The sequence below is a fragment of the Otolemur garnettii genome, unplaced genomic scaffold, assembly GCF_000181295.1.
Source record: "Otolemur garnettii isolate 467f Iridium unplaced genomic scaffold, OtoGar3 scaffold00027, whole genome shotgun sequence".
In the NCBI taxonomy this organism is placed as follows: domain Eukaryota; kingdom Metazoa; phylum Chordata; class Mammalia; order Primates; family Galagidae; genus Otolemur; species Otolemur garnettii.
This window is the reverse complement of record NW_003852422.1, coordinates 18,201,163-18,217,913: the sequence shown is the minus strand read 5'-3', so window position 1 is coordinate 18,217,913 and position 16,751 is coordinate 18,201,163. Positions and strand designations below refer to the sequence as shown.

General features: G+C 40.8%; 1 protein-coding gene across 1 annotated transcript in view; it reads left to right on the top strand.

The window, feature by feature from the left end:
• Window positions 1-4,041: 4,041 nt before the first annotated feature.
• Window positions 4,042-16,751, top strand: part of WDR7 (WD repeat domain 7) — a 356,864-nt gene continuing 344,154 nt past the window's right edge. Inside the window, exon 1 of the mRNA XM_012804318.2 lies at window positions 4,042-4,240. The gene's annotated coding sequence lies outside the window, so the exon portion shown is untranslated. The remainder of the gene's footprint in view (window positions 4,241-16,751) is intronic.

The window sequence follows — 16,751 nt, the reverse complement described above, 5'->3', positions numbered from 1 at the left end:
TCCGGGCTGGGGATTCGAACCCGCCACCTTAGGTGTACGTGGCTGGCGCCTTAGCCGGTTGAGCTATAGGCGCCGAGCCCCCTTGCTTGCTTTTAAGAAGTAAACTGCCACGTTGCAAGAGAGGCTTTGCTAAGTCCCATGTGGTAAGGAACTGTAGGTGGCTTCTAGGGACCTGATGGTACCTTCTAGATGATAGCCAGTAGGAAGCCAGGACCTATAGTCACACAGCCACGAAGAACCAAACGAACTGGCAGGAGTTTAAAATTAGATTCACCCTTGTCTAGCCTCCCAATGAGAATGCAGTCTGGCTGACACTTCAATTGTGGCCTGGTGAGAGCCTGAACATAGGACTCATGTTCATAGAACTGTGTCTGAAGTTCTTGCCCATGGAAACCGAGGCAATAAATGTGTATTATTTTAAGCTATTAAGATTGTGGTAATTTGTGATAAAGCAAGAAAAAAATGAATACAGTATTTTTTTTGGAAAAGTACCATGCTATTTGTCAAAAGTCTTCATTTGCTTTCCTTGTCTTTGGAATAACATTCAAAAACCTATACAGTCATCCAAATCTGATCTATCTGATCTTTTTCATGTTAGTTTTTTATTACTGTGTTTGGGTCCAATCTGATAAAGAAAGCCTCTACAAACCCACAAGAGAGCTCCAGGGCAAAGATTTCCTGTTAGGGTAGCCCATCACGGGGCCCAAATAATTATGCCCTAAAGTCACCTTTTTCCATTACGGCTGTGTCTCGTCCCTTGTATTTCTCCCACATTTAACTGTTTATTATATGTGTACACATCTGTGTTTTACATTTCAGGACTGGTAACAAAGTTGTTTTGTTTTTCCAGTTGTTCCTATTTCAAATCCTACCCATTTCTCTAGACCTCCATGAAATCTGATTATCATTCCTTATCCCAATCTAGAAATAAATTAAATAAATTACATCTTTTCTTCCCTGCTTGTTATTTGTGTATTACTCATCTTGTGCTATTATTGCGTACATGTCTTGGTGGGAATTTGTTTTACCTGCTCAGCATTCAACATACTTTGCAGTGTGTAGCGAGTTCCCTTCCTCCATAAAACCTGAATATTCCAGATTCTTACTTTCTCAGCTTCACCATCAGCTAAGGCTCAATAAATATATGTTGAACTGAGGTTTTTTTATTTGATACAGATTCTCCAAAGAGTGTCATGGCATCAGCCTAACTCATAGCAACTTCAAACTCCTAGGTTCTATTGATGCTCCTGCCTTAGCCTCCCAAGGAGCTAGGGCTAGAGGCACTTCTCACATGATGTCTGGCTAATTTGTCTATTTTTAGTAGAGGTGAGGTCTGGAACTTCCGAGCTTAAGGAAGCCTCCTGCCTCGACTTCCCAGAATGTTAGGATTATAGGTGTGAGCCACTGTGCCTGGCCTGAACTGAGTTTTTTGATTATTTAAATCTTTTAAGATTTCTGTATAATTCATCTGGATGAATAAATATTTATCTTTTTTTTTTTTTTGGCTGGGGTTGGGTTTGAACCCACCATCTCTGGCATATGGGGCTAGCGTCCTACTCCTTTGAGCCACAGGCACTACCCAATAAATATTTATCTTACTGAAGGTAGAAATCTTAATTTTTAGGACGGTTATATGTAAAAAAGATATATGTGTGTGTATAAAAATGTACAAATGTTTATGAACCAGTATCAGTTTATTCAGTAATATTTAAATGTTTATTTTATCCCTGTGGCTCAAGAGATGTCACATACATATTGGCTTTGGCAATAAATTTTACAAATTTCCTACAGCGTGACCAGAGTAGTAATAGTCTTACAGCTTCTCATTAATTTTTGTATTAACCTTTTTTCTTTTTTTGGAGACAGAGTCTCACTCTGGTGCTCTGGGTAGAGTGCCGTGGATCACAGCTCACAGCAACCTCAAACTCTTGAGCTCAAGTGATCCTCTTGCCTCAGCCTCCCAAGTAGTAGATTACAGGAACCTTCCAACCCTTCCAAGTCCCGCCCCCACCAGCTATTTTCTATTTTTAGAGACGGGGTCTAGCACTTGCTCAGGCTGATCTCCAACCCCTGAGCTCAAGCAATCCACCCACCAAGACCTCCCACAGTCGTAGGATTATAAGCATGAGCCAGGATGCCAAGCCCTTTTGTATTAACCTTGGTATTCTTAGGAAGGTATCTGAAACTTACAGTAAGCATGCAATTAGTATTTGCTGAATAGGAAGAGTTTTTGTCTAGGAAAGATATCATATAATTTCATTCACAAGGAAACCAAGTTTTAATGTTAGCCTATAATAACCACTCTGTGCTTCCTATATTTCCAAAAAGTTATTATAAATTGTAAAGGGGATTATGAACTTAATGGTGTCAATGTATTCATCATCACAACACAGGGAGTAAATTGAAGCCAGCTGGCTGAGGAATTAATTTCCTCCATTTAACATCATTTTTTTTCCCTCCACCCATGTGATTGCAAGGCAGTCATTCAAAAGTAGAAGAAAAATCATAGAATTCAAATTTGCAGTTCAAGACAATTTCAGAATTATTGATCATCAAGTATTCCACTGACTTTTGGTAAACATGATTTCGTTTTTCTCACTATGGTGGCAGCAGACCTGGTCTCTTCAAATTAACAGAACCGCGTCTAAGAAATAATACCTGAGACCTAAAGTATAGTGTAGTACTTGGATGCGAAGTAAAGGCACAAGAGGTCCATTACCCAGGACACTGATGAGTCTGTAATGTGTTTCTTGGGGTGGGGGAATATATGATGTCTATGCTGGGAAGAAGAGGAAGAAGAGGTCTGCTATTACCAGAAACAATAAATTGTTGACAGGAAGTCTTGACTAAACCAATACTGAAAACTCTTTTTACCAAATTAGTAAGGAAACTATTTTGTTAGAAAGAACGGATTCTGCCCTGTTCTGGTCTCCTTATCCCAAGCCCTGGCCCTGTGTCCATCAGGATTTTGCTACTTAAGGTGTGTGCCGACGACTAGTAGCAAAAAATGTTATCTGGAAGCTAATTAGAAACAGGGACCCTCAGAATCCATTCCAGACCTACTGAATCAGAAACTTATTTTAACCAAAATTGCCAGGTGATTGGCATCCATACACACTAACTTTGGAGGACTGCAATGGGATTTTAACCTATCCTATACATCCACCTATAAAGAAAAGCCTAAAAAGTGAGCTATAAAAGGAGAAAAAAAGCCACAAAGTGAATATATTTTGTATCTTTAACAGAACTGACCATTGGCCACAAACATAGCCCTAGTTTTCTCCTTCCCCATTCATTCGACCAACATTTGAAAGGAAGATGGGCAACGATAAGTCATCAACATTTATTGAGCTCATTTAATTTGCCAGACATCCAGGAGGATGCATCCATTCTGAGAAGAGAGAATGAAGAGAAGCAATATGCCTAAGATGACACTGCCAGTGCGCAGGGGAGGAACCGGGAACCGAATGTGTGCCTCTCCAAATGCAAAGCTCACGCCCCACCACTCTGCCGCCACACGGAGGAGAGCGTATACTCTTTCCTTCTCCTCTGCAGGAGTGTTGCACAAGGTCAGACTTCCTCTAGTTGAGTAGCAGGAGTCCCTTCTCTGGCCCTCTGTGTACTGGTCAGCATAAAGTTCGGAGAAAAAAGGATACAGTAATGGACATTTCCAGGCATCTGGGCCGAGTCGTGGGGGCAGAAGTGTAAATATACAATATCCTGATCCCAGGGAAGACCTACACTTGCCATTTCTCGCGTCCCTCCATCTTGGTCCTCCAACCAGGGCGTTAGAGGCGAAAAGCGAGCCTAGACCATACTTCCCACAACCAAAATGGCGGCCGTACACTCTGTGCCCACAGTTGACCCTGTAGCCAATCTTCGGTGTCCATGGTAACGCGGCCGGCTCTTTCAGCGCCGGCTTAAGCTCCGCGTGTAGGGAAATAGTGAGCATTTCCCTCCCCCTCATTTTTGCGACAGTTGCTGCGAAAGCCACGGCAGTTGAGGCTGGAGTCAGCTGATTTACTGCGGCGGCGGCGGCGGCGGCGGCAGCACCGACACCGCCAGCACCTGGCAGTCTTGGTGGGGAGAAGGCGGCTGCTAGTGCTTGCAGTCCCAAAGGTTTTCCCATTTGGATTTGTGCATCTCACGGCCTCCTTAAATAAAACCCTGTCCTCCTTTGCTGGGGCGCCCACGGGTGGTCTGATAGATGACATCTCGGCATGAGATGAACCTGTGACAGGTAAGAGCTTTTAGGCTTTCGCTGGGGAAACACCAGCTCTGTACGTGCCCGCACTGTGGAGGTCAGAGGTCGGGGGTCAACGGTCACAAGCCTGCTCCAGCCGGGGGCGGTGCCAGCTGTCAGATCGCTGCTCCTGGACGCTCTGTTCGTTCTTCGCCTGCAGGTTCAGGCCCACAGCTAGGCGCCTTTACCAGGGGTGTGGGGTCGCGCCAGGGGTCTTTGGAGCCCCCTTGTCTGGTGAGTGACATTTGCATCTGGCGACAGTGGCTTTGGTCTTCAGGTGGGACTGCCTTGCCCTCGGGGACAGTCTAAAAAAGTGATTAGTGATGATCATGAGTGGTTATTGACAGAGCTTTGGGGTGATGTGCTGACTTTGGGGTTCATAGGTCTCGCTTTACGTATTAGTACCTTTTGATTTGCCTTTGCCCAAGGTAGTGAGACCACTGAGAGTTTTACCTTTGAGATGGCACCTGCCAGTTCTCATTTCTTTGCCCTAGGATTTATCTGCCACTCTCATTCACTCAGTAGTGGGTCCCTGCGTTCTGAAGCTGTGTTTGGAGTTAACACTACCTTGCCTTTGATTCAAAAATAGTGTTTTTTATGTTTTTGACTCACTATGTCAGGTTCTCAGATCTTAGGCAGAATTTGCGGATTCTTAGAGTCTGACCCTATGGAAGCTCCACTTGCATCACAAACTGCATTAACATCATTGATACTGACCATTTAAGGTTTTAGTCAGTGGCAGTTATAGTTTTCTTTTTCAGTAACAGTTGCCAGGAGACACAAAAGGCAAACTGATTTTTTCAGGTGTCTATTTATTAAAATAATAAATAGACAAGCTTGCAAGAATTGCCTGTTATAAGAATGAAATTGACTGTGTTTTTGACATTTCTTACACAAAAATTTGTGTCTGCCTCTAACTTTATAAGCAAATATGTGACTGTGTATGTGAAGGTGGAGGGCAGCATTTAACAGTGAAAAAATGTGAATGCCTTTATTATTATTATTTATTATTATTTCTTGAGACAGTGTCTCACTCTGTCACCCAGGTTAGAGTGCAGTGTAGTCAGCCTAGCTCACGGCACCCTCAAAGTCCTGAGCTCAAGTGATCCTCCTGCCTCCACCTCCCAAGTAGTTGAGACTACAGGCATTCACCACTGTGCCTGTCTAATTTTTTATATTTTAAGTAGAGATGAAGTCTTGCTGTTGTTGAGGCTGGTCTCAAACTCCTGAACTCAAGAGATTCTTCAACCTTGGCCTCCCAGAGTGCTAGGATTACAGGTGTCAGCCACTGCGCCTAGCGGAAAATGCCTGTATTATTACAAAGACTCTAAAACTGCCTTGGTTTCATCTAGAACAACAAATCTTACTAATTGTAAGTTGGGAAAACAAACCAGTATAAATATAGCACATGCTTCATTGTTAGTGTCAATGAGTGATTTGGGTAGAGGAATTCATTTGTTTAAATGTCTGTCTGTATTTTAAAACTGTTCTAGAGCCCTATTTAACAGGACAATGAGAGTATACAATTTATTTTTTCTTATTGCCACCCGTAGATACATTTTAAAAGATCTCAGTGGCTGGATGAATCCAAGTGACTTGGTTTTGCCTTGTTTGAATACTACTGTGGGAATTTATTGTAAGTTTTGGGGTAGTGACCCTTGTATCTTTTGTATTTTCCTTTTATCTTGAATATAAGTTTTGTTTTGAAGTTTAACGCTTCCATGGAATAGCCTTAGCCTTGAGAACTTCTAAAGTCGTGAGCTGGTTTTGTGCCTTCCTCGTGAGAATGGTGTTTTTTTATTCATTGCCTTTTATTTCCAAATCCCATCCCATCTTCTTGCTCATCAACCCACTGGCATCCACTGTGTGATGAATCCTTCTGTCTGGATGTGTTATTAAATGTGTATTGTTGTGGATGTCCGCATTTTTGAATTTGTAGGGATATGCTATATATTTTGTTATAATTTTTTTCTCCCCCACAACATTGTGAAGATCTATTTGTGTTGCTGTTCATTGCTTCTAATTGCTGCACAATGTTTAAGAATGTACATATGCCTCTGTCTTATTTCTGGACTCCCATTTTATATTCATTTTCCTAACACTAATGATAATACTGCGACAAACATACCTTTCAGACCTCTGTGATACTGTCTTTGAGATATATATCCAGGATTGCAATCTCCAGGTCATTGGGTATTTGTATGTTTTATTGAAGTCCTGCCAGATGGTGTTTTAGAACAGTTGCAGTGGTTGATATGCCTGTAGGCAGTTTGAGAGTTTCCCTGTCTGTGTATTCACACCAGTGCTTGGTGCTATTCAGTGCCCTAATATTTCCAGACTAATAGATACAAAATGAAATCCCATTTTATATTAAATTTCACAGTTACTAATGCATTTAAACATTTCTTCATATGCATTTTATCTTTTTGGATTTTTTCTTTTGAAAAATTACCTGTTCATCTTTTTACCCATTTTTATTTTTGGGTTTCAGTCTTTTTCTTACTGATTTGCAGATGTTTCTTGTCTCGAAGAAAATTTTTTTTTTGTTTTTTGAAACAGAGTCTCTCTCTATTGTTTTCCTCTGTAGATAGCTGTGGCATCACAGCTCATAGCAACCTAAAACTCTTGGGCTTAAGTGATTCTCTTGCCTCAGCCTCCGGAGTAGCTGGAACTATAGGCACCCACCACAATGCCCAGTGATTTTTAGAGACGGAGGTCTCACTCTTGCTTGGGCTGGTCTGGAATTCCTGAGCTTAAGCAATCTACCCACAGGCGTGAGCCACCCTGCCCAGTCTTACAGATGTTTTTTGTATTTCTTAAATAGTAGTTCTTTAAATGTTACAAGTATATCTGTTTCTTATCTGTTATTTGTCTATAATCTTTTTCAGTGATGTGCTCATTGAATAGAAATCATCAATTCTGATATAATTAAATACAATTTTTTTTTGGTTTTATGGTTTATCTTTTGGGGATTTTACTTCAGAAGTCTTTTCTCAAATCTGTGTTACACAGTTACTCTCCTGTGTCATATATACTACTAACTTTATAGTTTTCTTTTAAACTTATTGGTCTTTAGATACTTCTAGAGTTTACCTTTTCATATGTTACAAGTTTGAGATCCAGTTTGTTTTCCTTATAGTGTGCCAGTTTTCCTAGTGTCCTTCTTTCATTTTCCCAAAGATAGTGTTGCCACACATTGTGTATTACATTCTCATATAAATTTTGAACACTAGATCCTGTTCCTTTGATTTATGTATCTGTTCTTGGCTTTGCGCCCGTAGCACAGTGGTGAGGGCACCAGCCACACACACCAAGGGTGGTGGGTTCGAACTCGGCCCGAGACAACTAAACAACAATGGAAAATGCAATAAAAAATAGCCAGGTGTTGTGGCGGGCACCTGTAGTCCCAGCTACTTGGGAGGCTGAGGCAAGAGAATCGCTGCAGCCCAAAAGTTAGAGGTTGCTGTGAGCTGTGATGACATGGTACTCTACCAAGGGTGAAATAGTGAGACTCTGTCTAAAAAAAAAAAAAAATCCTATTTATCTGTTCTTGCTCCAATACCATGCTGTCTTAATACTATGTTTTTGTACTATTTTTCCTCTATCTGAACAATTCTTCCCATTTAATTTGTTTTAGCTTTATTTTGATACAATTACTCATAGATTCACAGAAAGTTGCAAAAATAGTACAGAGAGGGTTTGTGTCCCTCACAGTTAATATTTTATTTAATTTTAATTATTATTTTTTTTTGTTGTTGCTGAGACAGAGTCTCACTATGTTGCTCTGGGTAGAGTGCTGTGGCGTCACAGCTCACTGCAACCTCAAACTCTTGGGCTTAAGCGATTCTCTTGCCTCAGTCTCCCAAGTAGCTGGGACTACAGGTGCCGGCCATGATGCCCGGCTACTTTTTGTTGCAGTTGTCATTGTTGTTGAGCTGGCCCAGGCCGGGCTCAAATCCACCAACTCTGGTGTATGTGGCCTCTGGTGCCTTAACCTCTGAGCTGCAGGCGCCGAGCCACAGTTAACATTTTATACTCACGGGCAGCTTCACCTAATTTCCCTATTTCCCTTAATGGTTATGTTTTGTACATCTGTAGGACAGTAGCAAAACCAAGAAATTGACTTTGTGCAATGCCTGTGTGTGTAGTTCTGGGCCATTTTATGACCTGGGTAGAGTCCTGTAACCGCCTCTGCAATCAAGACGCAGGAGCTATGCTATCCCCACAAAGATCTCATTCTTGTCATCTCTTCCTGGTTATACTTATCTCCCCGGCCCTTACCATCCCTACCTCTGGGAAGACTAATCACTGTTCTATGTCTATAATTTTGTCATCACAAGAATGCTTCATAAAATGTAGTTTTCCATTTATGAAGCACTATCACTTAAAAGTGTGTAATTTTTTAGGATTGAGGTTGACCCAAATTGTTGAATATATCGATAGTTTGTTTTGTTTAATTGTTGAGTATTTTCCCATGATATTTTTGTATCACAATTCAGTTATTCATCTGGATTATCTAGGCTGTTTCTAGTTCTTGCCTATTACAAAGAAAGCTGCTGTGAACATTCTTGTACAATATATTGTATGGATATACATTTTTGCTTTTTCTGGGATAAATGCCTGGGAACACGATTGCTGGATGGCGTGGTAAGTGTATGTTTAGTTCTTGACGTAACTGCCAACCTGTTTTCCAGGATGGCTGTGCTATTTCACATCCCCACCAGCAATGTGTATGAGATCCAGTTTCTAGCCTCACCAGGATTTGGTATTGTCACTGTTTTTTGTTTTAGTTGTTCTAATATTTTTGTACTGAAGTCACATTGTGGTTTTAATTTGCATTTCTCAAATGGTAGTGATGTTAAATACCAGCTAGGACAGTTTTTCTTATCTTTGTCTATTTTCAAAGTTGGCTCAATTATTTGTGACTTCTTGTTTTTCTTTCCCATATATATGTGGGGGGTGTGTGTGTATTTTGTTTTTCTTTCTTCAGGGGAGATAGTTTCACTTTGTAGCCCTTGGTAGAGTCCCAAGGCATCATAGCTCACAGCAACCTCACACTCTTGGGCTCAAGTGATCCTCTTTCCTCAACCTTTTGCCCGTATATTTGGAGTTTGCTTGAGTTTCTAAACACAATACCACTAGAATTTTGACTGTGGACATATTAGATTGATAGATTTGCTTTGGGGATAATTGACATCTTCATGATATTAGGGCATCTTACCTGAGAACATGGAATGGTCTTCCACGTATGACAATGAGTAAAATTTTTTATAATTTATAAAAATACTCTAAATGGTATATACTACTTTAAGTAAATTAGTGCTTACACAACAAAATGCTGTTAGTTTTCATATATGGATACTCTATGTTTTTGTCTTTTTGTACTGTGTTGGAGATCAAAGTCCATAGTCTAATACTGAAGTCGTTTTATTGCTTGTAGAGTTAGGTCTAGAGCGAACCAGTGCTTTTATTCCTGGGTTTACCTGGACATCTCTCTGTGACACTTTTTCAATTTGTTTGGACAAATAAACTTAATGATAACAATATGAAGTTAGTAGTTTTTAGGTTCTGTTACAATTTTGTAACAGATTTGTTGCCTTTTTAAAGTAATAGTCTTATGTATGTGCCTGCCATTGATCGTGGGCTGAATCAGGGAGAGCTCCTGTCATCAGTAAGGGGACACTTTGGGTTCCCACTTACAGATACTATGATAGTAATATTAACTTAGAATTGGCATTCCATATATGTAGTCCATTTATCTTGATCTTACGTGCTCGACACTAAACAATGCAAAAGATGTTGTTGGAAGGGGAACCCGGACATCAGGGCTGCCTTCAGAAAGTTCTTAGCGGCCAATGGGAATTGTCAATTACCTTTTTAATTAAAGAATATATATCCTATATACATAAAATATTAACAATTTTAAATAAAATTAGATATTTTTTTCCAAAATTTGTTGGTGATGTTTAATGAAATTACAGGCTTTTTTTTTTTTTTTTTTTTTTTTGGTGGCTGATAGTCGTTTGGATTAGTGGAAGCCATAAAATACTGGAACAATAAAATGTTAGGGCGGCACAGGTCAGTTCAGGGCAGATAAAATTTCTTGCTAAGGGTGATTCTATGGGCTCTTTTAGAATAGAAAATTTCTGGCATTTTGTTTTTACACCCAGAATGTTGAGAGAGGTGCTTTTGAGAGAGGTGCTTTTGAGCACACACGGTGTTGCTCATCTGCTGACTCATCTCGTTGCTGTGGGGCAGCAGCTGGGCCCATCACCATGCCTGTGTCTTCCTTCAGCTTCTCCAACTCCAAGGTCAACTTCCCTTTTTAATTGCCCTGTAAACGTCAAGCTTCAGCAGTCTTAGGGAGAGATTTCCAGTTCCAAAAATGACAGCAGAGAAGCAAGCTGGCTTCTTTCTCCCCCACAAAAAACCCAAACAGCAACAACCAAAGAGAATACAGTGCTGAGATCTTCACCAGAGGATCCGCACCAGAGCTCGAGTTTGAGGATGAAACAGTTTCCAGGACCACAGAGAAGTGGAAAATCAGACTCCCATATCTGTGGTTCCTCCTCTCCCCCCATTCTGCCTGGCACCAACCACACAGAAAATCTCCTTTCAACAGTTTCTATGCCGGAAAAAGTAAAATCGAGGGTTTTTCCAGCGTTTCCACCTTCTTGAGTTCTGTGGCAGTACACCGGCCACCGTCCTTGCCTTAGCCACAGGTAGCATCCTTTCCGTCTGATGGGAGAAATATCCCTGGGGAGAGGCAGAGACTAACAGGGAAGGCAGGACTACTTTCCCCCTGAAACTCTGCCTTGTATCTCTGCCCAAGGCAAAGCCAAATAAGAGAGGCTGTAGGAGGTAGTTCCCCAGGGCCCCTGGGCATAAACACTGAGCCAGCCATCCCACACTGCCTGGGTAATCTCTTTGGCACTTCTTCCATTTGGGACTGGCAGTGCTCTGACCATTTACTAGAGCCATTGTCAACCTGGGCTTAAAGCATCACCTAGAGCTGAAAAAGAGGCAGTGACCTAGCAGCACTAAGGTTCACTAAGCAAATACATTAAATAAAACCCAAATGAGCTAGACAGAGAAAACTGGATTAAATAATTAGTATACCCACAAGAAACAATGGCAAACAGGGAATTATAACCTCCCCAAAAGGACAAAACAAAAATCCACTGACTAACCCTAATGAAATTGAGATTTGTGAGCTCTCTGACCAATAATTTAAAGTAGAAGTTTAAAGGAAGTTCAGTGATCTCCAAAGATAACACAGAAAAGCAATATAGAAATTTATCAGAGGCTTGGTGCCTGTAGCTCTGTGATTGGGGCGTTGGCCACATACACCAAGGCAGGTGGGTTCGAACCCGGCCGGGCCTGCTAAACAACAATGACAACTGCAATAAAAAAATAGCTGGGCATTGTGGCAGATGCCTGTAGTCCCAGCTACTTGGAAAGATGAGGCAAGAGAATTGCTTAAGCCCAAGAGTTAGAGGTTGCTGTGAGCTGTGACACTATGGCACTCTACTGAGGGTGACATAGTGAAACTGTCTCAAAAAAAATTTTATCAGAGAGTTATTACAAAGAAAATGAAATAATAAAAGAAATCAGATAGAAATTTTGGAACTGAGAAATATATTTGCTGAACTGAAAAAGTCTTAAAGGCTCTCAATAGCAGACTGGACCAAGCCAAGGAAAGAATCGGTGAGTCCAAGACCAGCTTTTTGAAAATACATCGAGGAGTAAAAAGAGCAAAAGGGATTGAAGGCTGCCTTTGAAATATGGATAGAAACTTACCTTGAAAGATTGTATCTAAGAATTAATGAGCAAGAACAAGGAGTAGAAAGCTTATTCAAAGAAACAACAGAAAACTTCAAAAGTTAAGAAAGATATAACTATCCAGATACAGGAATGTCTAGGACGCCAAACAGATTCACCCCCAAGTCTACTCAAAGCATTTAATAAACTTTCCAAGTTCAAAGACAAGGAGAAGATCCTAAAAGCAGCAAAAGATAAGAAGCAGGTAATGTTTCAAGGAGCTCTAATTCTTCTGTCAACTGAGTTCCCAGTAGAAACCTGACAAGGCAGTGTGAGTGGAAGGCTAGTTTTCTTTTTTTTGAGACAGAGTCTTACTTTGTCACTCTCAGTAGAGTGCCGTGACATCATAGCTCACACAACCTCAAACTCTTGGGCTCAAGCGATTCTCTTGCCTCAGCCTCCCAAGTAGTGAAGACTACAGGCGCCCACCACAGTGCCTGGCTATTTTTAGAGTCGGGGTCTCACACTTGCTCAGTCTGGTCTTGAACCTGTGAGCTTAGCTTAGGTAATCCACCTGCCTCGGCCTCCCAGAGTGCTAGGATTCTAGGTGTGAACCACCATGCCTGGCCTGGAAGGCTATTTTCAAAGTACTCAAAGTAAACAATACAACCCAAGATTATTGTAGCAGTATTTTCATTCAGATTTGAAGGAGTCATAGTCTTTCACAGACCACAAAGCTGAGATAGTTCATGACAACCAGAATGTTTTGCAAGAAATGCCAAGTGAGTTCTTCAGGCTAAAAGAAAAAAAACACTAATGGAATAGGCAGGGATGTACTTCAAAAAACCATGTTAAGGTATAAAAGGCCCAGGGAAAAATTAAGTACACGAACAAACCCAGAATATCCCATTGCTGTATTCGTGGTCCAACTCTAATATGAAGTGCAAAAGACAAATCTCAAAAACAATAGCTACAGCAGCTTGTTAAGAGATAGGTAATTTGGCTTGGCACCTATAGCTCAACAGGCTAAGGCGCCAGCCACGTACACCTAAGGTGGCGGGTTCGAATCCAGCCCGGACCCGCCAAACAACGATGGCTGCAACCAAAAAATAGCCAGGCATTGTGGTGGGCGCCTGTGGTCCCAGCTACTTGGGAGGCGGAGGCAGGAGACTCGCTTGAGCCCAGGAGTTGGAGGTTGCTGTGAGCGTGATGCCACAGCACTCTACCCAGGGGGACAGCTTGAGGCTCTGTCTCAAAAAAAAAAAAAAAAAAAAAAAAAGAGATAGGTAATTTAAAAATACATAAATTGTGACAACTAAGAGTTCTAATGTGTGTGTGAGGGGTGTGGAGATAAAGTGTAGAATTGTTTTTTTGTTCTTTTTTTTCCTGTGTTTTTTTTCTTGTATTTGCATTCTAACTTGTCATTTCTTTAAAATAACTTGTTATAAATAACTTGTTATAACTATAATGTTTTCTGTAGGCCTCATGGTAACCACAATGGAAAAGTCTGTAAGAGATTCATTAAAGACAAAAAGTAATGTATTAAAACCAGAGACTGGACACGGTGGCTTATGCTTGTAATGCCAGCACTTTGGGAGGCCGAGATGGTAGGATCAGCTGAGGCCTAGAGTTTGAGATTAGCCTGGACAACAAACATAGCAAGACCATCTTTTTAAAAAGGAAAATTCATCAGATGTTGAGGTACATATCTGTGGTCCCAGCTCCTTGGGAGGCTGAGGTGGGAGGATTGCTTGAGTCCTGGAGTTCAAGGCTGCAGTGAGTGATGACTATGCCATTGAACTCTAGCCTGGGTAATAGAGTTTTACTCTGTCTCTAAAAGAAAACTAGAGCAAAACAAACAAAACCCACACTACTAGAAATGGTTACTTACCCATAAAGGAAGACAGTAAGAAAGGAACAGAGGAATCTCCTAACAACTAGAAAACAAATAACAAAATGGCAATAATTAGTCTTTACCTGTTAATAATAACACTGAATGTAAATGGTCTCAATTCACTTATTAAAAAACACAGAGTGGCTGAATGGACATAGAAACAAGACCTAACTATATGCTGCCTTGAGAAACCCACTTCACCTATAAAGGCACACATGGACTGAAACTAAATGGGTGGAAAGATACTCCATGACATTAGAAACCAAAACAGAAGCTGAGCTTGGTGGTTCACGCTTGTAATCCTTGCACTCTGGGAGGCCAAAGTGGGTAGATTGCTTGAGCTTTGAAGTTCAAGACCAGCCTGAGCAAGAGTGAGACCCTGTCTCTAAAAATAGCCAGCTTTGTGGTGGATACCTGTAGTCCTAGCTATTTGGGAGGCAAGAAGATTGCTTGAGCCCAAGAGTTTAAGGTTGTGAGCTGTGATGCCTGGGCACTCTACCAAGGGCAGCAAGCTGAGACTGTCTCAAAAAAAAGAAACCAAAACAGATCAGGAGTAGCTATATTCATATCGGATAAATTAGACTATAAGTCAAAGACTATAAAAGAAGACAAAGAATATCTATATCATGATACATGTAAAAGTATCAGTTTAACAGGATAATTTAGCAAATATAAATGACTAATCACCCAATACCAGAGCTCTCAAATATTAAAGCAAACATTAATAGACCTGAGAGGTGAGATAGTCTGTAATATAATAATAGAAGGGGGCTCAGGGCCTGTAGCTCAAGTGTCTAAGGCGCTAGCCACATATACCAGAGCTGGTGGTTTGAATCCAGCCCGGGCCTGCCAAACAAAAATGACAACTACAACCAAAAAATAGCCAGGTATTGTGGCAGGTGCCTGTAGTCCCAGCTACTTGGGTGGTGGAGGCAAGAGCATCGCCTAAGCTCAGGAATTGGAGGTTGCTGTGAGCTGTGATGCCATAGCACTCTACCCAGGGCAACAGCTTGAGGCTCCGTCTCAAAAAAAAAAAAAAAAAAGAAGGGGACTTTAACACCTCACTCTCTGTGATTGACAGATCATTCAGACAGAGAATTAATAAAGAAATAGTGGAATTAAGCTATCGACTAGATCTAATGGGCCTTACTGGTATTTGTTTACAGAACATTCACCCAACACTTTTTCATCAGCACATAGGAGATATTTTAGAATAGACCACCTCTTAGGTGAAAAACAAGTATGTACAAGTTTAAAAAAATAGAAATCGCATCAAGTGTTTTCTCTGACCCCAGTGGAATAAAACGAGAAGTCATTAACAAGCGGAAACCCTGGAAAATACACAGACACATGGAAATTAAAAAATATGCTCCAGGACCAATGAGTCAATAAGACATGAAGAAGAGGCTCGGCGCCTATGGCTCAACCGGCTAGGGCGCCGGCCACGTACACCTAAGGTGGCGGGTTCGAATCCCCAGCCCGGACCCGCCAAACAACAATGATGGCTGCAACCAAAAAATAGCCGGGCGTTGTGGCGGGCGCCTGTGGTCCCAGCTACTTGGGAGGCAGAGGCAGGAGACTCGCTTGAGCCCAGGAGTTGAAGGTTGCTGTGAGCTGTGAGGTCACGGCACTCTGCCCAGGGGGGACAGCTTGAGGCTCTGTCTCAAAAAAAAAAAAAAAAAAAAAGACATGAAGAAGAAAGCGTAAACATTTTTTTGAAACAAATGCAAAGGAAATACAGCATGCCAAAAATGAACTATAGCAAAAGCAATACCAAGAGGGAAATTAATACCAATAAATTCCTATGTAAAAAAAAAAAGAAAAATTCCAAATTGACAACTTAGTGGTGCATTTTAGGGAAGCAGAAAAGCAAGAACAAACCAAACCTAGAATTATTAGAAGAAAAGAAATAATAAAGATCACAGCAGAAATAAATTAAACCAAGACAAATAATACAGAAGATAAAAGAAAAAAAATTTTTTTTTGGAAAAGATAAACAATTGACAAATCTTTAGATAGACTAAAAGAGAAGACCCAAATAAATAAAATCAGAAATGAAAAAGGATACATAACAACTGAGACCTCAGAAACACAAGGGTATAACATGTGGAAAGATATTTCATGCTCATAGATTAGAATAATTAATATTGTTAAAATGACAGAACTACCCAAAGCAATGTACAGGTTCAGGGCAATCCCTGTCAAAGAGCTGATGATTTTCTGCTTCATAGAAACAGAAAATGCATCCTAAAATTTCTGTGGAACCACCGATTTTCAATAGCCATAGCAAACCTGAGCAAAAAGAACAAAGCTGGAGGTACCTTACTACTTGACTTTAAAATTTATTGCAAAGCAATAGTAACCAAAAGAGCAAGGTACTGGGATAAAAACAGACACATGGACCAATGGAACTAAATAGAGAACCCAGATCTAAATCTACCCATTTAAAACCAACTTATTGATAAAGTTGCTGACAACTTACAGTGAAGAAAGGGTAGTCTTTTCAAGAAATGGTGCTGGGAAGACTGGCTAACTATATGCAGAAGGATGAGGCTAGACACCCCCCTCTCTTGTCATACCCCCAAATCAAATCAAAATGCATTAAAAACCTGAATCTAAGACCTGAAACTATGAAACTATTACTAGAAGAAAGCATAAGGGAAGTGCTTCAGGATATTGGTATAGGCAAAGATTTCTTATGTAAGACCTCAAAGCACAGGTAGCCAAAGTAAAAGTGACAGATGGGATCACATCAAGTTAAAAAGCCTCCACAGAAAAGAAAACATTCAACAGAGTGAATAGGTAACTGACAGAATAGAAGATAGTGTTTGCAAACTACTTATTTGACATGGC